The following is a 23,017-nucleotide window of genomic DNA, read 5'->3' on the forward strand; positions in this document are numbered from 1 at the left end:
TCACTGGGTGTGTTTGACACAGTAATAGCGGGCGGTGTCCTCGGGCTTCAGGCCGGTCATTTGCAGGTGCAGCAGGTTGTTGGGATTGTCCCTGGAGATGGTGAATCGGCCTGTCACTGCATCTGCGTAGTTCGCGCTGCTCCCACTGCCGCTGCTGATCAGGGCCACCCACTCCAGCCCCTTCCCCGGAGCCTGTCGCATCCAGTCCATATAGTAGCTGCTGAAGGTGAAGCCGGAGGCTTTGCAGGAGAGGCGCAGAGAGTCTCCGGGCTTCTTCACATCCCCTCCGGTCTCCATCAGCTGCACCTGGGACCGGGCACCTGCAAATAAAGGGGACGTTGGAAGAACCGGTATAAAACCAGCGAGAATTGTCACAGGCCTTAGTTCTGTTGTTCGATCAGGGGCAAAAAATACCTTCCAAAGCTGCTACAATGAAAACAGCTGCGACCCAAAGTCCCATTGTCCCTGGTGCTGGAGGGGAAAGTTCTCAGGGGACTGGCTGGTCACTGCCCAGACCCAGGGGCTGCGGATTGTCTCTGCGGGTGCAACCTGGGCAGAGGAAGGAAGAGATTTAAACAGGAACCTCTCACCCCTATTTGCATGGCCCGCTGCTATAACGGGCCAAACTTCCTTCCCTGAACAGTGAATTTCTGGCTGGGGGTGGAGTCAGACCCTCCCTCGATGCCTTTTGACACTGTAATATTGCCCCTCCTTGCTGAGCCCTGGACACAGCAGTGGCTCAGCAGCGGGGAGTTCTCTGAGATAGCTGCATTCAATGAAGCGCCTGATGGACCTTCAGTGCCATGGCCATAGGGAGACCCAGATGCAACCTGCAGGAGCAGTCCCCTCTTACACGGCCCCAGGCCTCCTCTCTGAAGAGTCACAGGAGCAAACATAACACTGACCGACCCGGGTCACAATGATCCAACCCTGGGGCCTCTGCAGCTAAATGCACGAGCCTTCCTGGCTATCCCGGCTGCTGGCTACTGGCAGGGGGTGGTTCTCTGACCCCCCACATGGTCAGTGTGTTTCCCCCGGCAACTGCTTGGGGAGCACAGACCCCCCCCCCATCTCCAGGGAATGGGGTTGTGCTGTCCAGGGTGGTTCCATAGAGGCCACCACTCTGGGGCCAGTGGCTGACTGGTGACTGTTCCCATTTAAGACAGGGATGGGCAAATCCCAGCCAATGGGCCAGATTCATCCTGCCAACATTAGCCCCTGGCGGGCCCCCACCGTACCGTATTAACCTCTGCAGGTACCCAGGTACACGCCCACAGCTCCCATTGGCTGCGGATCGCCCTTCCTGGCCAATGGAATCTGCGGGCGCCTGCACATGCGGAGGTGCAAGTAATAGAGCAACAGCGGCTCACCAGGGGCTAACACTGGTGAACCGCCACTATTGTATTGCCCACCCCTGGGTTAGGAGGAGTTCGTGAACAAATCGCCTCACAGACGGACAGAGAGACAGACGCACATTTCTAAGCCAAACCGACAGATGACAGAGCAGGGGGCCTTTTAATGGGACAGGGGGCGCTGAGTGTATTTAATGCTATTGTGAATCTGCTGCAGAGCTCTGATTGGTTGCTGCTGAATTCACTGGAATTAGAGCAATTTTACCAGGTTTCCTGTTTGTGGCGTTGGAAAAATGATCAGCCTCGTTCCGCGGGCGCTGTGGGACATGTCAGCTGCGCAGAGCGATGACCTCACCGAGCAGAGAGACAATTCCTCTGGGTGGGGGAGGTCGGTTGCATCAGACAGGTGTTTGCTCTGTCTGCACAGAGAACCCAGCGCTAACTCCCCAGGCTCAGCTTCCGCGGAGGGGCACTCGAGGGAGACGCAGCCTGCCCCAGAGAAGGGTAGAAGTAGGAGGAGACGCCTGCGCTGCGCAAACAGGGGGAAGAGCCTGTTCTCAGACACATCACGGCAGCAGCTCTTCCACTCAGGGGTGCGCAGGTCTCTTCGCTGAGAAATTCCAGTGTCTGCAGAAAGGAGAGAGAAGAACATCCGCGGTGAAACCTGGGTCCTGGAGGCCAAACAGACCTAAGAGCTTATTGCTTCACATGTTCCCCGTGATCGCAGGTCAGCTCCACCTTCCCGGCTGCATTTCCAGAGCACCTCCCAGACAGGGCACAGCTGTGCTTTGGGAACATGGGCCAGACAAGGAGAGAGATGTGTTTGTTCCCCTTTCGGAGCTTATGTGCGGCAGCGAGATTCAGCGCCGGGGAGGGAGCCCTGGTTGATCAGACCTGGCTTTTTGGATTCGCAACCGTCTGTTCTTGGTCTGTTTCAGCCAACCTTATATACCCTGTGTCGGTATTGTGGTACTCCTCCACTCGCCTGACAATTGCAATTGCTGACGTTAGATTTTTGTTCTCTCATTCTGCCCTTACAAAAACTTGCGTCTGCTCCATTTGGGGTAATCAGCACATCCTTGCATACTGCTGTCTGAGTTACTTACTTCCCTAAAAGCGGGGTTATTGTTGGTCAACCAATCAACTTTTGTTTTTATTTTTATCTCCTGTGTCTGACAATGCTGCTTTTCCTTTCCACTTACAATTGAACTGGTGCTCATTTGACATATTCTGGGTAGGCCTCAATACCTTCCTTTCAGAAGAGACACGCTCCTTCCCCGGGTAATGTGGAGGATGTTTTCTGGCCTTAGGGAGCCGGACTCAGACAGGCCCTCTGGATGGGAGGACAGAGCCTGGGCGGGGGATCGGGAAGATACTTGTCTCCAAGGGAGGAGGAAAGGGATCCCCTATCCCCACGCACCTTCTCCTGGCCCGGCTGCTGGAGGCAAGGTGTGGGCGGAGAACCGGCGGTGGGTGGGAGCCGCTCAGTGGGCGAGAAGGAATTCGGACTCGCGTGTGTGTAAGGATGGAACTCGTGGCATTGACAATTAGGTGACACACACGTAGGGTGGGAATTTCACTAGAGGCCGAGGGTAGCGTCGGGTTCATCTCAGTGGGAACCGCCCCGCTCCGCTCCAGGCCGGCCCCGCATCTCCCTGCGAATCAACCTTTCCGTCAGCTACCCCAGGAACCCCTCTGTAAACTCCTTAGTCACGTACCGCTCCCCACTGACGCGGAGGGGAGGGGGGGCAGCGCCGTGCTGAGCGGGGCATTACGGGTGGAGCTGCGGGGCCTGTTGCCTCCACGGTGACCGTGGAATTGCAGAAATGCGGTGCGGGCGGGGATGTGTGGCCCCAGCGGAGCCTCAAGACTGCGATTACCACAGGGGAGCGGGGGTAGAAATGCATTAACCCCTTCGGCAACTCTCAGATGGGCCCATCCTCAGGCTCAGCGGGGCGGGGCTTATTCCGGCGCTGAGCGATCTCCTCCCCACAACCCCATCCGGACACTGCTCATTTGCATAACACCGCCTCCATCGCTCTGTGCCCCGCCCCTCCTCTGTGAGCCAGAGGTTGCGATAGTTCCTTGGCCACACGGGGGCGCTGTGGGGATACAGGCGGGAACCGCTCGTGAAGGGGGGAGACGCCACGGGGAGGGGCCCCACATGAAGGATTTTCCCTCCTTCCACTTCCGATAAACCTCTTGTCAGGGAGTCCGTCACTTTCCGCTCGGAGCGCCCAATGGGCTGTTTGCAAACCCGAACCCCTCTAGCTCCGAGCCCCGCTTTGTCAGTAATAAGTGGGACCAAGCAAGGGAGAGTCACAGCTACAGTTCTCCCTCCCCACTGCACCCCGATTTACCAATGGCCGGGTACCCGGCATCTCTGCACAGCTGAATACGCGCTTCCCCTTTTTGTACGGGCCCCGCGTTGCTCTGTGTCACTGTGAATCTGGCGCAGTAATAGGTGGCGGTGTCTGCAGCTGTCAGCGAGCGGAGCTGCAGCGAGAACTGGTTCTTGGCGGTGTCTCTGGCGATGGTGATCCGGCCTTGGAAAGCCGGAGCGTAGCCAGCGCCCCCGCTGGGTCCATACACATACCCCATGTATTCTAAACCTTTCCCAGGAGACTGACGGATCCAGCTCCAGTAGTAGCCAGAAGAAATGGTGGAACCAGACACGGCGCAGCTCAGGGTAAGAGTCTCTCCGGGCTTCACCGCACCCGGCCCGGACTGGACCAGCTGGATTTGGGACCGGACACCTGCAACGACACGAACCGTTACAGTTAAATCCTCAGCTCGCTCCCTGCGGCTTTGATCATCCCCCGGGTTTCCCCTCCCGACTCACAGGGCGAGAGGGCGAGTAACAGCAGCAGCGACACCGCGGGGTCCATCCTGGGAAACGGAGCAAGGACGAAAAGGACGAAAAACTGAAACCCGCTGCAGCCTCTGGGCAGGCGAGTCCCGGGGAACCCAGGGGCTGCGATTTAACCCGGGCCCTGGCGGGGAGATTTGCATAAAGTCCGACACCCCGGTACCGCCCTAGGAAAGGGGCGGGGAGCGCAGGAGTCTTAGCGCTTCTGCTCCGCTGCGGCCTCGTGGCTGGGTCACAGGGCAGGGAAATGAACAAGCGACCAGCGACCGCTGCGTGCTCCGGCCCTTTTCTTTCTTTCTTTCTTTCTTTCTTTCTTTCTTTCTTTCTTTCTTTCTTTCTTTCTTTCTTTCCCCTCAGACTAGGGCGTCTCCGAATGAAAGGAAGAGGCAGTAGCTTTACAAGAAACATGGGGCATCTAGAGCAGAGAGAATACATATGCATCAGCAGCAGACACAATTTTCTACACTCTAGGTCCTAGTGGCACACCGCTTCCCAGTCTGGCACCTGAGGTGGCGGCCTCAGTTTGCCTCATAGTAGGGCCGCCCCTGTCACCGTGGCTTAGCTGGGCAAAGCACCAGCCTCCTAAACAGGACACCTGGTTCATCTCCCAGTGGTGCCCTGTATTCCTTGCTCACGTTTTCCTATGTCCTTCTGGGAAACAGAAGAGATCTCCACTGGTCACCCAAGCAATTGAAATCCTCATGGCTGATAGAGAATAAACTTGTATTTATCCCTTAACCCCAATCAGCGTCCTAAATGATTTTGTAGCCGAACTGAAAGCGCGTCATTTCCCTCTCTGTGTTTCCCTGTCTGGGCTCTGCTCTCCATTCTCACCACAAGGGCAGCCCGGAGCGGGAGGAAAGACCCCAAGACTGGTTGTGACGTAGTGGCGGTACTTGCTGGGCTGTGGTGACCCCTGCTGTCTGGAGCAAGACCAAGCAGGGAAAACCTCACTAGGCAGAGGTAATGCCAAACTTGTTGAACCAGTGGCCAGACACTCCCCATGGAGAGGAACAAAGGAAGGTGGATGCTGCCCTGGCTGGGGGGCAGAGCTGGAGGTGAGTGAGTTGGTTGCTGGCTGTCGGAGGGCATGGAGGAGAGCCTAGGGGAAGGGGCTGGAGTTTAGGGGCCCAGTCTCCCCCATCTCAAGGGGGCCTGAGGCATCCTAGCCCAGCTCTGTGACCAGATTACATCTGTGCTGCGCTGTGCTGAAGGAGCAATAAACCACCCTCAATTCCACCGGCTGGTGCAGTCTGTTTGTGCCATTTCGGGGTGCAGGAGACGGGGAACCCCCAACGCGCCGTCACACTGGTCCATCCCCACTGTGGGTGTGTTGGGGATAAATGGGCCCCGGCACCAGGAATCTCCAATTGGGCTCCTCGGAGCTGCCTCTGGGGAGCTGCATTTCCCTGGGTGGTGGGAGGTTGAGCCCGGAGGATGAATGTGACTTCCGTTGCTTCCGTGACCGGGTCCCACCCAGAGTGTTGGTGCTAAAATGGAGCGTTGAGAGCATCCCAGTCCCCCGGGTGCCCGAGACCCTTTTCTTGGCTCCAGCCACAGAGCGAGGAGGCAAGGCTGGGGCGCGGGATGTGTGAGGCTGGAGGTAAATCCTGGCTCCCCTGGGAATTACTGACGTGTGGCCAGGCAGCGGCGGTGGAGAATGTTGCTTTTTTAAACAGTCAAGGTTGGAGTCCTTTAGATACAGGTGTGATTGCTCCAGAGTTACCCAGGCAGCGCTGTGGGGTTGCAGCGGGTTTTCACTGGGTCTGTTTGTACATTTCCGTGGCGATGGAGGGAAACGCGTTTTCGAGGACGGGTCTGATGAAATTCACTTTTACCAGATGGTTCTGATCCGCGTGCACCTGCGGACAATGCCAGTTTCGAGCCATTCAGTCCCCACGTGTCCGCATAAAAACCGCTTCCCCTTTTTGTGCGAGGCCCCGCATTGCTCTGTCATTGCGGGGCTGTGCCGGAGCAGACACTGGGGCTATCCCGGTGACTGTGTCCGCAGCTGTCAGCGAGCGGAGCAGAAGCGAAACCAGGTTCTAAGCGGGGTCTGCAGAGATGATTCAGCCCTGGAGAGACAGGACGTAGCGCGCTTTCCAGCTACTGTAGGGATCGGGAAACCTCACCCAGTCCAGCCCTTTCCTGACCCGCTGCTGGATCCAGTCCCAGACTTATGTGCTGGCAGCGAGACCCCAGGGACAGCGCAGCTCAGGGTGAGGGTCTCTCAGGGCTTCACTGCGCCCAGGCTGGACTGCACCAGCCGCACCTAGGAGAGGGCACCCGGAGAAAGGGAAACAGAGGAAGGTATTAGCTTGTGTGTGGGCGTGTCTGTTTGTGTTGGTCCCTAATGCCCGCGCTGCCCCACAGACACTCACAGCGGGAGTGGGGGGGGAGGAGGCGAGAAGGTGAAGGAAAAGCAGCGGCAATTTCATTCTCGTGTTCGTTCATGAGGGAAACCCCCAACGGACAGGGCCGGGCAGGTCTGTGTCTGGGGAGAGATCGATGCTCCTGGAAGCAGGGGTTGGTGTTAAAGAGGAAGCCTCGAGGCAGGGAGCCGGAGGCGTGTTGCACGCCCGGAGAGAGTAGAAAGGGGCTGGCGGAGGCGGCTCTGGCTCACAGGGGACATGCCATCCTCAGGCACAAAAGGAGGAGGAATCCAGCTGTGCTCCGGATTCGGGGAGTAGCTCTGTGCGCTCTCTTATTGCTGTCACAGCTCGTGTTTCTCTTTATCTTGCTCCCCCACCTCCCCGCAGACTAGCAATGGGCGCTCAACGGGGAATTGTTTGCCTGGCGCTCGGCACCTAGGACAGATATTTAGCTCCCTGAAAAACTGAACGAGCTAGGAGAAGTATTCAGGACACGAACGAGTTAATCCGTGACGTCAGAACGTTCCATCCTGACCGGCCTTCGCTCTCATGCGCACCAAGCAGAGCTGTTTGGCGCGTGTCTCTGCTGCCCCCGTGCGGCAGACGCGGGAAGTTCCGCAGCTCTGGTTTGTGTACGAGCAGCCGCAGGGTTCGTGTCGCTGTGTGTCTGGCACAGTAATAGCGGGCGGTGTCCTCGGGCTTCAGGCCGGTCATTTGCAGGTGCAGCAGGTTGTTGGGATTGTCCCTGGAGATGGTGAATCGGCCTTCAACAGCCGGGGAATACCACTGCTTGGATGCATCAGCTCTAATCTCAGCCACCCACTCGAGCCCCTTCCCGGGAGCCTGCCGGACCCAGTGCATGTAGTAGCTGCTGAAGGTGAAGCCGGAGGCTTTGCAGGAGAGGCGCAGAGAGTCTCCGGGCTTCTTCACATCCCCTCCGGACTCCACCAGCTTCTGGGACCGGGCCCCTAGAAACAAGGTCACGTTTATAAATTATTTTAACAGCAAGAATACGACGATCCCCTCCCCCTTCTCTGCAATGAAATCGGGATGAGCGATACCTTCTAAAGCTGCGAGAATGAAAACCAAAGGGAGCCAAAATCCCATTGTCCCTGGTGCTGGAGGGGGAAGTTCTCAGGGGAGTGTCTGGTCACTTCAGAGACCCAGGGGCTGCGAATTCTCTGTCTGGATGCAGCCTGGACAGAGAGTCAGAGAGAGGCGGGTATAAATTAGAATCTGTCCCCTCGATTTGCATAGCCCCTTCCTTATGAGAGAAGCCTGCTCCTTCCTTAGTGCTGTGACTTGTCTGTTGGGACTGAGAGACAGACCGAGACCAGGGCCGGCTCTACTCAACAGCAAAACAAGCAAGTGCTTGAGGCGGCGCATGGCCAGGGGCGGCATTCCAGCGAGCCTTACCGTCCCACGCCGGGCTGTCTGTGGCAGTCCAAGGCAAGGGGTGGGTCAGCGGAGCCAGCAGCCTTCAGTGGGATCGTACCCTCTTGCTCCCCATGCAGCCGCCTGGGAAGAAGGGTCAGCACCTGTGATGTAGTGTTGTTATCTTGCTGGTTTCTATGCTGGGCCTGTGGGTGACCCCCACTGGCTGCTGGCTGTAGCATGGCTGAACAGGGCAGGGGATGAGTCACTAGGCAAGGGTCTCTCAACCTGTCCGACCAGCTACCCCCCAGGGAGAGAAACAAAGGAAGGTGGAATGTGGCCCCTGGCTGGGGGCAGGGCTGGAAGAGAGTTTAGTTTCTGTCTGGGAGCATGGAGGAGACAGCCTAGGGAAAGGGGCTGGAATTTAGGGGCCCAGTCTCCCCCATCTCAAAGGGGGCTGAGGCATCCTAGGCCTGCCCTGTAACCAGATTACATCTGTGCTGTGCTGTATCCTGGAGAAGCAATAAACTCCCTCTGTTCTACTGGCTGGTGGAGTCTGTTCGTGCTGAACAAGCAGAACTGCTACGATGATGAGGAGTACAAGGAGGATCCGGCACCGGGGGTCGTGGACCACGAGCTGGAGGGCAGGTGTATGGAGTGGCTGCACGGGGTGGAGGAAGCGAAGAGAGAGGGCAAGATGGAAACCCTGCCCCATCTGGATGACCCCTGAGCCTGAGGGGCAGAGAACCATCTCGCTGCCGCTCCTCATGGCAATAGCTGAGGCTGCCCGTGTTCTGTGCCTGGCAGTGGCGTTCATCCGTCCTCTCCGACACCTGGACTTGTGACCGTCGCATCCCGCTCCACACGTTCGTGTCTGCAGACTCAGCCACGAAAGATCGGAGTGTCAGTGCTGGGTTTAACCTGTGAGGAAACGGACTTACTCTGCCCAGACAGAGGCGAGGAACAGCTGTCCGTGTGAAATGCACTGGGACCCACCGAGGTCTGTTCTACGTAAACGGGGGGGAAAACGGGGGGAGAAAAGCAATACATATTCATCGTTGCTATGGCTTGTATATTTTCATTCACATGTTATGGCATTTGGGGAGAGGAAAAATTGCAGCACACAGGCTTCTCCAGATCCAGCTGAGATGCTGGACTTTTTTCATCTGAAAGAAGGAGCCATGAGTTTAATAGATGATGGACAGGATCGGGACGTTAACCCCTGTGCTTTGGGGGTGTTTAAATGTGACCGAATGTGAGCAGAGAAATGTTCTCAGCTAGTTCACTTACTGTAACACAACAGGTGCTTCATATTCTGCCATATTCATGCCATATTCTTTGTAGCAAAAACTGACTCATGACACTTGAAGGAATTGTTTACCATTTCTGAGTCTGGTTAGGGCGGAGAAGATGAAGAAACTTGTTAAAACTATAGAGCAGTGGTCTCCAACCTTTTTACACCCAAGATCACTTTTTAAATGACAGACCAAGCCAAGATCTACTGCCCCGCTCCTTCCTTGAAGCCCCGCCCTCTCTATTCTCCTCTTTTCCATCACTTGCTATCCCCAATCCTTATACTGCTACTTAAAAAAAAAATTCCCACCATTCCTCGCAGCTACTCACCTGTGCTGTTGCTCAGTGAGTAACTGCTCCTCAAATGAGGAAATCTAATGTAAATGTACTGTGCAGGCGCGCAGTTCAGAGAGGGCTCAAGAGCTACTCTTAGAGCCTCCGAGATCTACGAGTAGATCGTGATCTACTGGTTGGTGACCACGGCTATAGAGCCTATCACACAAGGGTCTTTGTGTTAAATAACAAAGAGCAGTCAAACAGAAAACAAAATCCTCTGTGCAATACAGAGGGGGAAGCCACCCGCCACGTGGCCTGCTCACAGTGTGGCTGCACAGTCACTGCCCCAGCTACTCCTGGGGGTGGGGCCGTGTGGCACCTGGAGCCTGGGCTGCAGTACTAAAAATAGCACCACGGGCTCAGCTCGAGTTCCAGCATGCAGGGCCTGCTTCCCCGAAAGCCCCAAGGAGCAGAGATGGGCAGCCGCCACTTCAGCCTTGCAGGAAGCGGGGAGGAGGCAGCCTTCTGCGGGTAGCTGGGTTTGGCCTTCAGCTACTGACCGAGCCACTTTTCTTTCTTCCCCGGGAGGCGCAAGGGCCAGTCCTGCCCTGCGTCTCTGGGACACCTCTCCATTCTGGCTGGGGCCACCCTCCTCCCTAAGGCCCTGCCTGACTCTTTGCTCCTGCCCATCGCCCTGCCTTCTCCTCCCTTCTCTTGGTCCATCCTTCCCACCCTCCTGGTCTCCACCCTGCCTCCTGCCCTCACCCTCCAGCCACCGCCCTGCAAACCCTGGCCAGAGTTGTCAGCTTGGTAGTGGCAGCCTCAGCCCACACCAGGGAGCTACAGCTCAACACCCTGAGCCAGTTCCAAGAGGGGAATGGATCCCCAGGCCTTATGAATCCACCAGCCCAGTGGTGGAGTGGAGGCTCCAGGCAAGCCCTGGCCTTCCAGCACAGCCTTTCGTTCCCCCAGCCAGAAGTTTGTGCACCAAGGCCCGTCCACCCCCTCATCTGCCCCCGGTGCTGGGACTGGAGCAGGGCTATGCTATAGCTGCTCTTGGGCCAGGGCTAGGATACTAAAAATAGCACCGGGGCCCTGGCTCCATCCCAGGCACATGGGGCAGCCACCTGCCATGCAACCCCACACTGGCACAAGAGGATTGAGGGATGCAGGTATTAGGAACGTGAGGGAAGGGACAGGGGGAGAATGAAGGGGAAGGTGAGGGTGAGGAGAGGAAGGGACTTGTGCTGAGGGAGAGGAGGGGGGCAGAGGAGGAGAAGAAAGGGGAAGGCACCAAGAGGCAGGGTGGAGGAGAGACATGTCTACAGGACAGAATTATTATTAGATTAAGCCCTGGAATTTCAGGGGATCTGAGTGTGGTACCCGCTTGCCTGCTTTCAATGTCTGAGCCCAGGCATTGGAATGGGCTGAATTCTGCTAAGTCACAGAGTAAACATGGGCAATAGGTGCCCTGAAAGAATCTCCAGGCAGGAATTGTTACCTGGGAGGTGTCTGTAGGCCTGTGTGACTGTAAATGAAACACCTTCAAGAGCTGAGTGGGGCTAACTGTATGAAAAAAACGGCATTTCATGGAACTATTATAACCGTAGAATCATCGAATCATAGAGCTGCAAGAGACCTCAGGAGTCATCAAGTCCAGCCCCCTGCTCTAGGCAGAACCAATCCCAACTAAATCAACCCAGCCAGGGCTTTGTTAAGCCCAGACTTAAAAAAACTCTAGGGATGGAGATTCCACCATCTCCCTAGGGAACCCATCCCAGTGCTTCCCCACCCTCCTAGGGAAACAGTTTTTCCTAATATCCAACCTAGACCTCTCCCTCTTCTCCTTATTGTTTTCAATACTCTCTCGCTATAGGCAATTATACAGATAAAAGGGTCATTAGAACCTAAGAACGACCAGACTGGGTCAGACCAAAGGTCCATCTGGTCCAGTGTCCTGTCTTCTGACAGCGGCCAATGCCAGGTGCCCCAGAGGGAGTGGACAGAACAGGGAATCGTCCAGTGATCCTGCCCCTGTCACCCATTCCCAGACCCTGACAAACGGAGGCAGGGACACCATTCCTGCCCAGTCTCCCATAGCTCTGCGCCCTGAAATGCCACAGGCAGCAGTTGCGCTGTCAATGGGCTGGGGTGGAGCTGCCTGAGGGATCAGTGACCCCACCTTGCCTGTCACCCGCCCCCACTAGGGCTCAGTCCGCTGCCTGGCTGCCCTAAGGGCCCGGAATATCCCGCTGCCTTCCCTGGGAGGAGGGAGACTCACACTGAGCAGGGTCTGAGCAGAGAGTCCCTGGGGCAACCGAACCGCGACGCCGGATGCAGCTGTTCGTTCTCCACGTGTCTGAAAACAGCTGCTGGGCATCCGCTCCCTGCGCTCCCCCGGGGGCTGGGCTCAGCAGCGCCTGTCTCCCTCCCAGCTGGGCGCGGGGCCCGTCAGAGATGGGGGGGGGGGAGGGCACTGCCCGTGTTATTGTGCAGGGCCTGAGCGCCACCTCCAGGAAATCCCTGCCCGGTCCCTGCAGGGAGAAGTTTTTGTGCGAGCTCAGATTCGCTTCCCCTCGCTGTGCCCCTGGCGCAGTAATACCCGGCGCTGTCCTCCGCTCTCAGGCTGGTCATTTGCAGGTAGAAGTTGGCGCTGTCCTTGGAGGCCGTGAAGCGGCCCTGCACGGAGGCGGCGTAGTACTTGGTGTTCGCCTCGCCGTAATAATAAACCAGCCACTCCAGCCCCTTCCCCGGCTCCTGCCTGACCCAGCCCATCCAGTAGCTGCTGAGAGCAAACCCGCTGGTGGCGCATTGCAGCTTATGGGCCTCTCCGGGCTTCTTCAGCGCCGGGCCCGACTGGGTCAGAACCACCTGCGAGCGGGCCCCTGGGGAGAAGGGAAACAGGGAAATTGGAAATTAAAACATTAGCAACGGATTGGAGCCGCGAATTAAAATCAACAGGAGTAAAAGGAGCCGCATTGTCCAATAAAGGGGGTGAGACCCCAGCGTTAAGCGCTGTTACAAATCCCATCGCTGGCAGCATCCCCCCCCCCCCCCCCCGAAGAATCCCGTGTCCCTGCCGTGGGGGTATCGGGGAGAAAATACCTTCCCAAGCCGCAGCGAGGAGAACTAGAAGCAGCCAAAGTCCCATTGTCCCGGGTGCTGGAGGGGGAAGTTCTCAGGGAACTGTCTGGTCCCTGCGAGTTCACCCTGAGCAGAGGGAGAGAGATATTTAAACAGGACGCTCAGCCCCTATTTGCATATTCCCTCCCTGCGACACATAAAAGCTTCTCACTGAACCAGCCCAGTTCACTTGCCCGGGGATTCAGGAGAGAGCGAGGGAGGATCCCTCAGGGAGCAGTGCTCTCCCTTAGGACTCTGCCTGGCCAGGCCCGGTTCCCTGCTCTGTTCCAGACTCCCTGTGTCCCCCGGGACAGGGCACCTGGAGCTGGATTGTTCTAGGCATCGAGGTGTCAGGAGGGATTTTCTGAACCCCTCCCCGGTGACCAACTCTCATAGGTGCGCTGGTGCCATAACAGCCCGATACAAGGTCCTGGCGTAACCGCACTCGCTGGAGAAGACACAAGGATGCTGCGGCCCCTCGTACCGCTCAGGGCAGGGTGGCAGGGAGGGGCGGGGGGATGGGGATGCTTCGAGCGAACCAACCTGCACAAGGCAAAGGGCGGGAGCTAACCCCCCTTCGCGGGGCGACACGTGACTTGCTTGTGTCACATGCAGGGCGCAGGGGCGGTGCCTTGTCTGGCTGGGAGGGGACCGAGAACGTTCAGGGGTCCCTGAGCCGGGCCATTCTCATGGGCATGTCAGGCCGGCTGGGCCCGGAGCCAGGCAGAGACACGGGAGCTTTGTGAGCAATAACCCAGGGTAAAGGCTCCGGAGAGTCACGGAAAAAGCCCTGCCCCCCAGTGTGACCAATGGCCCAGTCCCCAGTGTCTCCGCACTGTAGAAAACCCGCTTCCCCCTGTTAGCGCAGGCCCGGCTCTGCCCTGTCACTGTGTGTCCCCTGGCGCAGCACTAGGGGGCGCTGTCTGCAGCTGTCAGCGCGCGGAGCTGCAGCGAGACCTGGTTCCTGGCGGTGTCTGCGGAGATGGTGACTCGGCCCCGGCGGGAGGGGGCGTAGGCAAGTGCTCAGTGTGTACCATGTGATTCCCACCCATTTCAGACCCTTCCCCGCGGGCTGCCGGACCCGGTCCCAGGCGGCGCTTGTGCTGGAAACCGAGTCTCCGGAGATGCTGCAAGCGAGTGTCAGGGACTCCCCGGGCTTCGCCGCTCCCCGGCCTGTTTCCTTCACCTGCACTTGAGAGAGGGCACCTGGGAGGGAAACAGGAAATGACGGAGTGAGCCAGGCCCTGCTCCCTGCGAGAGGGGAGCATGTGCAAATTAAACAACCCAAGACCTCGCCCAAGGGAGTGAGGCACACAGTGCCACTAATGTGCATTGGGATCCGGGCATCTCATTCCCATAGGCTGCTTGGACAGTTCAGCAGGAACCCCCGTAGCCACGAATCTGAAGGGGCCTCCACCCTAAAAAAGAAAATCATCAGCAGGTTCATCTTCAGTGAAGGAGCAAACTGTGCCCAGCAGCCACACCCGGGCAGGTCTGCTCCTGGAGGAGATCGAGGCTCCTTAAGACCAAGGGTTGGTATTTAAAGCGGAACCTCCCTTGGAAGGTTCCCCAGAATTAATATACAAAAGGACAGAGTGTGAGCTGAGTCCACACCTGGGATCCCTTCCCTGGACACGACCTCCCTCAGAGTGAGTTCTGCTCAGCGAAATGTGTGAAAGCTCCTGAGGTAAAGGGACGCTCAAACTCAGTTTACAAACATTTAACCCTCTTAAAGGAATGAAGGACATTGTGGAGAAGGGACTTTAACTCCAGAGTTCAAGGAGAAGCTTCATAATTGTCATTCATGCTTAAATTTGACACTTACATGTATGGGTCTATACAAAGACTCTAATTATCTCACCCATTACAAAGATAGCTTCCCAAATTATCACCCCTATGACACTATCACCTCACAGACACTAACCTTCCACCATCCTCCCCATTCATTTTTTGATTGTATCACTTTGGTATATATGGTTGTACCAATTTTCTTCCACTATTTGATCTGAGGAAGTGGGTCTGGCCCACGAAAGCTCATCACCTGATAAACCATCTTGTTAGTCTTTAAAGTGCTGCATAGTTCTGTCTTCTGTCTCAGTTAGACCGGACTACACGGCTGCATCTCTATCATTGTGGAGAAGAGAATTTATACCCTGTCTCCTGTGGCTTGGGGATTTCAAAAGAGCCTGCGGGAAAAAAGAACGCAAATGGCATCGAAATTCAGCAGGATCTGGGATTTTAACTCTCGGTCTGTTTTTGTTTGTTTGTTTGTTTAATTTTGTTCACCAGTGGAGTTCAAATGTCTCCATTTGTGCATCCAAAAAACTCCAGGCAATTCATAATCACCTCACGGAAGTTTTGCCGTTGGATGCTTATCTGATCTCCATCGCTACAGGATCCGCACCCCTCACACTCTGTAACGCGTCAGTCTTATTACACCCCTGCGGCAGGCGCGCTGTTACCCCCATTCTGCAGGCGAACACTGAGGCCAGGCAAGACAGAACGACTTCCTGTCGGTCACAGGGGAATTCCGAGGCAGAGTAAGGAAGCGAATCCGAGTGGCTGTTTCATGCACTAACCATTGGACCGTTCTCCCTCTCCTCAAGGCAGGGCAATTCAATGAGAGCCTGGAAGTGATTAGGAAGGGCATTCGCGAGGGCAAACAGTGTTTATTTGAAGCTGGCAGGAGTCTGCGCTGACTGAACTCACAGGACCTGATCCAGCGCCCGTGGAACCGAACGGGAGGGGGGGGGTGGTTGACTCAGCGGGCACCGGAGCAGCTCCCAGATCGCAGCTGAAATGTGTGTGAACAGGTCTCCCCGCGCAGGGCAGAGCGGAGCGAAGCTTCCCCTGCAGCTGCGCCAGAGGAAACAGCCCGTGACTCAGCGCTGGCTCTGCCAGGCAAGGCGGATTTCTGTCCCAGCCCGGCGGGGCTGTCACTCACTGTGTCTCTCGCGCAGTAATACAGGCCCGTGTCTTCTGCCGTCAGGCCGGTCATCTGCAGGCTCAGCAGGCTGTTGGCGTTGTCCCTGGAGATGGTGAATCGCCCTTTGACTGCCTGGGAATAATACATGGTTGATCCACTGGGGCTACTAATGAAAGCGACCCAGTCCAGTCCTTTTCCGGGAGCCTGCCGGACCCAGTTCATCTCGTAGCTGCTGAAGGTGAAGCCGGAGGCTTTGCAGGAGAGGCGCAGAGAGTCTCCGGGCTTCTTCACATCCCCTCCGGACTCCACTAGCTGCACCTGGGACCGGACACCTGGGAACACAGACCGGTTATAAATATTGGTTTCAACACAAGGAGAATTAAATAAGCTCCCACCTCTGCCTTTATTCAGAGAAAGAAAATACCTTCCAAAGCCGCTACAGCCAAAATTACTAAGAGCAAAAAAGTCCTTGTCCCTGGTGCTGAACTGACTTGTCGCTGCCCAGACACAGGGGCTGAGGGTTGTCCCTACGGGTGCAGCCTGGGCAGAGGGAGGAACAGTTTTAAGCGGGACACTGACTCCCTCATTTGCATATCCCGCGCCTTATAAGAGACAATCACCCTCTCCGGGATCTGACTCACTCGCCCCAGGTCTCTGGGTACAGGAGTCAGACTTCCCAAGCCCCCTTGTCTGTCGCTCGGATCCTCCTGACACTTTGGGACACCTGTAAGGAATGAAGCCGGCGGTGACTGTGTTTCCTCACACAGGGATTGAGAGACTGGCTGTTGCCAGATGTTATGGGAGCCTAAGGCCTGACTCCCAAAGCCGTTTTGGGAGAGCCTCGATCTATTTACAGGCGGGGAGTTCTTCTCGGGGCTAGTCCGTCCCTTCTAGCAGCAGCGCCACCTGCTGATCAACGCACGGCACTTTCACTACAGGAGATTTTACTAGATTTTTGTCTTTCCCGAGTCATTCCGTAAAAACTGGACTTGTTCATGTTTTAATGACGAAAAGACTTTGGGGCTGTACACCAGTGTGACCCGTTGGGGGTTTCCCGTCTCCTGCACCCCCGTAATGGCACGATCAGACTCCACCAGCCAGTAGAATAGAGGGAGTTTATTGCCTCTCCAGGATACAGCACAGCACAGGTGTAATCTGGTTACAGGAACTGGGGCTAGGAGGACTCATTGCCCCCCCTTGATATGGGGTGTGGCTGGGCCCTACAATCCCAGCCCCCCTCCCTACCTCCTTCTGCCCTGCTTCCCAGACAGAAACCTAACTAACTCACTTCCAGCCCTGCCCCCAGCCAGGGCTCCACTCCCCTTCTTCCCATTGTTCCGCTCCCTGGGAGATAACTCCTCAGACAGGTTTGAAGCTCCCTTGCATAATGACTCATCCCCTGCCCTGCTGGGCCGTGCTACAGCCAGCAGCCAGTGGAGGTCACTCACAACCCACTGCCCAGAATAGCAACCAGCAAGGTACCCCCCATTACGTCACACGGGCTCACCCAGCAGGGATTTGCATGCGGGTGTCAGGGCGTGGATTTGATCGAGGAGACGCCCAGTTCAGCGCTTCTGACTCCAACCCTCGGGGTTTTCCAACAGAAATGGGAGCGACCCGGGCGGTGCAGGGCTGGTTTTGGGCTCCGCGTGCACATCAGATGTGGGACTGACTGAGGCTGCAGGGAGAAGTGGCTCCTGAATGTGCCAACAGGGATGATAGTTCAGCCTGTCCCAGAGTGGGACTAAAGGGAATCTTCTCCCCCTGCTGCATGTCTTCTGTCCGGTCCGGCCCTTCCCCAGCTGGTTGCCAGATCCCCTTGCGAGAGGGACAACTCCGAGGCATGGACAGATCTGAGGCATCACAGGTCAGCCTGACGTTCTCTCCATCCCTCCCAGTTCCCAGGTACACGTGGCTCTGCCCCAGCCTGAGGCGGTGGAGCAAGGGACCTGCTGCGGAGACCCGATGCCTCGGGTTCTGTGATGGCAGGGTAGGACGGCAGCAGCCGGATTTCAGAGAGGACTCGTTACCACCCGTTCAACCCGAGGGACTTTTGTCATATGAAACAATTAGAGCCAAGATTCCAAAATCCCTGTAACATCGCTCCTCTATCAGTCTGGGCCAGTCTCCATCAGACTGGGTTCCTCCACACACTGAGGACGGGCGACCTCTCCTGTCATTCACAACCCGTGGGAAAACTAAGTCTGTTGGATTAATCTGGTTTTATCTTCTCTCTGTCTCTAGTCCTCTGCGTGTTTCCTAGCACAACATGGGCTCTGACAAATCCGAGGCTTTACACGTTTTACGGGAGGTCCTACATAGATCACATGTATCTTTACTATGTTGTTTTTCTTTCGGAGGAGATGTGACCACCTGGAAGGAATGCAGCTAGTTTCTGTGCCTGTGTATTTTGAACAAAGTGAAGTTCCTGGTACTATTTTAACTGGAGGATTTATCCCAATTAAGATGCCCCCACACGCCAAAGAACGGCAGGGGCAGGGAGTCACTGATTGACTGCTAAAGCCATTAACATGCCCCCCTTCCATTGCCCCTTGGGCAGGACACACATGGGTCCCTGCAGGGGGGAAACAGGACTAGAGTTGCCCCCAGGTTCACAACTTTCGCTGATCTCAGAATGTCTCCGAACTGTGGCAAAACCGCTTCCCCTTTTCTATCGGTCCCCGCGTTGCGCTGTGTCACTGTGTCTCCCGGAGCAGTAATAGGTGCCGGTGTCCGCAGCTGTCAGCGAGCGGAGCTGCAGCAAGACCTGGTTCCTGGCGGTGTCCGGTGAGACGGTCACTCGGCCCTGCAGCGCGCTGGGATACTCAGTGTACCACGTGCCAGACCGGTACCACGTGCAGCCCAGCCACTCCGGCCGTTTGCCCGCGGGCTGCCGGACCCAGTCCCAGGTGGCGCTGGTGCTGGAAACCGAATTTCCGGAGATGGTGCAAGTGAGTGTCAGGGACTCCCCGGGCTTCGCCGCTCCCGGGCCCGTTTCCTTCAGCTGCACTTGGGAGATGACACCTGGGAGGGAAACACGCGAATGACGGAGTGAGCCAGGCCCCTGGGAGTCGGGAACATGTGAAAATTAAACATCCTGACACTGCACCTAAGGGACTGAGGCACCCAACAACCACGGATTTGCCTTGGAATCCGGGCACCTTATTCCCCTGGGCTGCTGGAACAGCTCCTTTTCTGCAGTCAGTGCTGCGGGGATCCCCCTGGTCCCCAGTAGCCACATACCTGAAGGGGCCCGAAGCAAAAAGAGAAAAATCATCAGCAGGTTCATTTTCAGTGAAGGTGCAAACGGTCCCCCAAATTTAGGACCCGGCATTTATCTGCCTACGGGGAGACTGAGGCTCCTCCCAGCAGGGGCTTGGATTTATACAAGGGCGCCGGGGCAGGAATTTGCATGCGGGTTTCACAACGCGGCTATAAGAGATGTCGGGGTGTGAGCTGTGTCCACACGTGGCGATCTGTGCCTGGGACGCGTGTCCGCCTGAGACAGGGAGCTCAGCCCAGCAGGGGTGTGTCTGTGTGTGAAAGCTTTGAAACTGCCTCAATATTTGGGAATCCGAACTCAGTAAGGCGTGTAAATGGGATTTGGTCTTTTCACACTAAAATTCGCAGCCCCCAAGCGGAGCGCAGGAAAGACCCTTGTGAGGCAGGAAGGTCTATACGGTACATCCCTCCTCACTTGTGATTTTCGCTGGTATTGGGAAGGAGCCGAGGGGAGTTAGGAGCCCTGCTCTAAGCGACATGAAGTTCGATTTCGGTCCCTAATGCACTTCTGCAGTCCCACGCTCCAGAGAGCTGCACACGGTTCATGGAGTCTCTGCTGGAATTTGGACCCTTCTCTGTGTGTGAGATGCCCGGGCGGTGGGTGAGTCAGTCTGGGGTCCACAATTTATTACCATTGTTATTCCTGCCGGAAATAGCTCCTGGGATCGCTGACCCGGCCCATGATGGTGATGATGATGCTGACACAAAGCAGGCTGGCCAGTGTGTCGGAGCACTAGGGTGGGAATCAGGGAACCTGGATCTTGTTCCCGCCTTTGCCCCTGGCGCGGTGGGTGACAGGGGGCAGGTCCCTTCGCCTCCCCGTGCCTCAGTTTCCCTTCTGTGAAAGAGAATGTGATAGGATGAGAGCACCCCGGGAGAAGCCGGGAGAAGCCCTGAGATAGGGGCCGGCCTGAGGCCTAAGGGCAGAACTCAAGTCCGGCCCTGCCCGTATTACGCAGAGCGAGCAAGAGTCCCATTGTGCGCAGGCGCCAGGCCCCAGATTCGCTGCCCCAGATCCGCCATTGGGTAGAACGTGGCTGGGGCTGGAAACACAAGAGGGACACTAGGCACTGAGCATGCGCACAAACACCCTCGGGAGGGGCGGGCTCCAGGCGCCCCAGACGAGTTAATGTACCGGGGGCCCTGCCGCTGCCGCAGTAGCTGCTGTGACGAATCCTCCGGGACCCTTTGAAACTGCCCTGGCGAGCCGCAGGCATTGGCGTGTGGGGGGCGGATGGAGCCCCCTTGGGGGAGGCGAACCCCCAGCTCCGCTCCTTCCACCCGCACCCTCCCTCGGGGGCCAGAGCTGACCCAGCAGGTCCCGAGTTTGCCGGACAAGGGCGGTTCAACCTGCGGGTTCTTGTGAAGGGTCTTTGCGATCCTTGCGGCCAGAGGGGTTTTATGTTCTAATGAGAGTGGAGGTTCTGGAACCCAACACAGAGCCTCCGGGGAAAGAGCCAATCACCGGACCGCCCGGAGTCCAGTCATTGCTCTAGACGAGGAAGGGGCTTTGTTTCATTCGCTTTGGTGAGAGACCAATTTACCGAACAAACCACTTGCGTGTGTCTGGAGTTACGGGAGAAGAGTTAGGGGGCAAGAGGAGCTTTCTGTTGACAGCCTCATGCCATTTGCCTCTGTTGGTGGAGAAGACCTGGTCTTAGTCTCTGTCCCAGGGTTCGGTTCCCGCGATGAGGGACCTTTATGGAGAGAGCTGTCAAATTGGGCGTGTTTTTAGAGATAATTTCCAATCACATCAAAAACAAACCAGGTTTTAAAATACTGATTTTGACAACTTTTGGGAAAAATCTCTGTAGGGCAGGAGCTGACGGTTCTGCCTCAGATAACGCTGTGAGCTAACTCAGGGCAACTGCTGAATTGTTTAGTGTTAGGGGAAGGTAGCTATTAATGGGACAATGTCAGATTGGAAGGAGGTCTCTACGGGGGCTCCCCAGGAATTTATTCTGAGTCTGGTGGTTTTTATTATCTTTAGCAATGACCTGGATGTAGCAATAAGAGCATAAACCAGTATAAAATGGAAGGCGTCCATCAAGCCGTTTGTCACAGAAAACGGTTTATAACACGCTGGAAAACCTGAGTTTGTACAAAACAGCAAAAATGAAAGTGTGCTTTAAAGCTTTCAGTACAACCCTCTATATTAAACCATGAGAAATCATGGAAGGAACTTAAAACGCAAAAAAATAAAGCTAAGTGATACAACGGATAAGGAACAGCAGTACGAATACAAAGAAATCCAATTGTCTTTTATTAAACAAAGTTGTCCAGCCTCCGCAGAGACCACCAAAAATTGCCGATGCCGACTGTATTTCAAGTCGTCATGACGGGGTATTGGGAATAGTTTTCAATTAGCAATAATCGCACCTCGGATTAACCTCATTGGCTACGATATTGCCACTGCGCAAGAATAATGAAACTATCCCCCGGCGCCGTCAACCCGGGCAGGTCACGGGCTCCCAGCTTAGGGCGAGGCCCGGTACCGTAGCGGGAAGCCGGGTACGAAGTGCCCCAGCACCGCTGCCTCCGGAGCCCCGGCAGCCCAGCCAGACCCAGCGGGCTTTCCGGGTTCAGAGCTTCTGTGTCGCCCAGAAACCTCAGCTGGCCGCAGAGGCCTCTGGGAGCGCGATGTAAATGTGAGACTTACTTCACCAGGAGGGATCCAGCCTGTGGGCTCCAGAGGGCTGGCGGGAGGCAGCGGAGAAAGGAGCGGCTCCAGAAAATGGCGGGGCCGGTGCAGCCATCATCTACTTCCTGGCTTTGCCTCAAACAGCCCTGCCTCTGTCTTCACTGCCCACTCGGAGCCCCGCTTGCAAATTAGGGACCAGCGCTGCAGCCCTTTCCCACTCCCACAATGCACCACTCTCACAGACATCTGCATAATTGCTAACACCGCTCCGCCCATCCGAATAGGCCACGCCCCTGGCTGTCTGTGTTCGAGACACTCGCTGTCAACCTAGAGCCTAGACCCGGCCCTTCAGCTGCTCAGAGCCCCACAGACAGACGCCCGGACCCTATCTCAAGTGCTACCAGCGCACGCGTGTGTGGGTGGGCGGAGCGGCTGAAGGGAAACTAGCAAGACGGGTTGGGAGGTGGGGAGACAAGAGGCGGTGCACCTGGCCACACACCCAGGCACTCACTGGCCCCAGCTAAGTCACTGGTGGGTAATTACCCGGGTTCACACGGGAAACCAATGGCCCGGGTGAGTGGGGCATTAGCAGGTGCCCTGAGGGAGTGAACAGAACAGGGAATCGTCCAGTGATCTCTCCCCAGTTACCCATTCCCAGCCCCTGACAAACAGAGGCAGGGACCCATCCCTGCGCATTCTCCCATAGTGCTACACCCAGAATGCTACACCCAGAAATGCCGCAGGCAGCAGGTGCGCAGGAGCTGCCCCTCTGCACAAGGAAGGGGGTTTGATCCAGACAATTCTCAGTGGGCTGGGGGGGGGGGCTGCCTGAGGGATCAGTGACCCCACCCGGCCTCTCACCGGCCCTAACTCAGAGCTCCGCTAGCCCCCTGGCTGCCCTAAGTGCCCCGCTTCCCCGCTGCCTTCCCTCAGAACACGGAGTCTCACACTGGGCAGAGAGTCACTGGGGCAACCCAACTGGGAGGCCGGATGCAGCTGTTTGTTCTCTCTGCGTCTGGAAAAACATCCCTTGAGCATCCACTCCCTGCGCTCCCCAGGGAGCTGGGCTCAGCAGAGCCTGTCTCCCCCTTCCAGTTGGGCATGGGGTCTGTCGGGGAGGGGTGTGACATAGTGGGGGGTAACTTGCTGGCTGCAGCATGGCCCAGCAGGGCAGGGGATGAGTCATTATGCAAAAGGGGTCTCTCACCTGTCTGACCAGCTACCCCCCAGGGAGACAAACAAAGGAAGGTGGAATGCCACCCCTGGCTGGGGGGGGGGGGCAGGGCTGGAGGAGAGTTGGTTAGTTTCTGTCTGGGAAGCAGGGAAGAAGGAGCTGGGGAGGGGGGCTAGGATTGTAGGGCCCAGCCACCCCCCATCTCAAGGGGGGGGCACTGAGGCCTCTTAGCCCCAGTTCCTGTAACCAGATGACATCTGTGCTGTATCCTGGAGAAGCAATAAACTCCCTCTATTCTACTGGCTGGTGGAGTCTGTTGTGCCATTTCAGGGGTG

General features: G+C 56.6%; 1 long non-coding RNA gene, 1 other non-coding gene and 1 pseudogene across 3 annotated transcripts; all 3 read right to left on the reverse strand.

Moving 5' to 3' along the window:
* Window positions 1–561, reverse strand: LOC149521138 (Ig heavy chain V region 3 pseudogene; annotated as a pseudogene). Its single transcript, XR_016348072.1, has 2 exons — window positions 415–561; window positions 1–320 (listed from the first exon to the last, which is right to left on the reverse strand). The product of XR_016348072.1 is annotated as an Ig heavy chain V region 3 pseudogene (transcript).
* Window positions 562–12,150: 11,589 nt separating this feature from the next.
* LOC149521139 (uncharacterized) lies at window positions 12,151–12,732 on the reverse strand. Its single transcript, XR_016348114.1, has 2 exons — window positions 12,642–12,732; window positions 12,151–12,421 (listed from the first exon to the last, which is right to left on the reverse strand). It is a non-coding gene; the product is annotated as an uncharacterized LOC149521139 (long non-coding RNA).
* Window positions 12,733–21,150: 8,418 nt separating this feature from the next.
* On the reverse strand, window positions 21,151–21,291 carry LOC142821412 (U4 spliceosomal RNA). Its single transcript, XR_012898186.2, has one exon. It is a non-coding gene; the product is annotated as a U4 spliceosomal RNA (small nuclear RNA).
* Between the last annotated feature and the right edge of the window lie 1,726 nt (window positions 21,292–23,017).

The sequence above is a fragment of the Pelodiscus sinensis genome, chromosome 30 (assembly GCF_052426305.1).
Source record: "Pelodiscus sinensis isolate ZL-2025 chromosome 30, ASM5242630v1, whole genome shotgun sequence".
Taxonomy (NCBI): Eukaryota; Metazoa; Chordata; order Testudines; family Trionychidae; genus Pelodiscus; species Pelodiscus sinensis.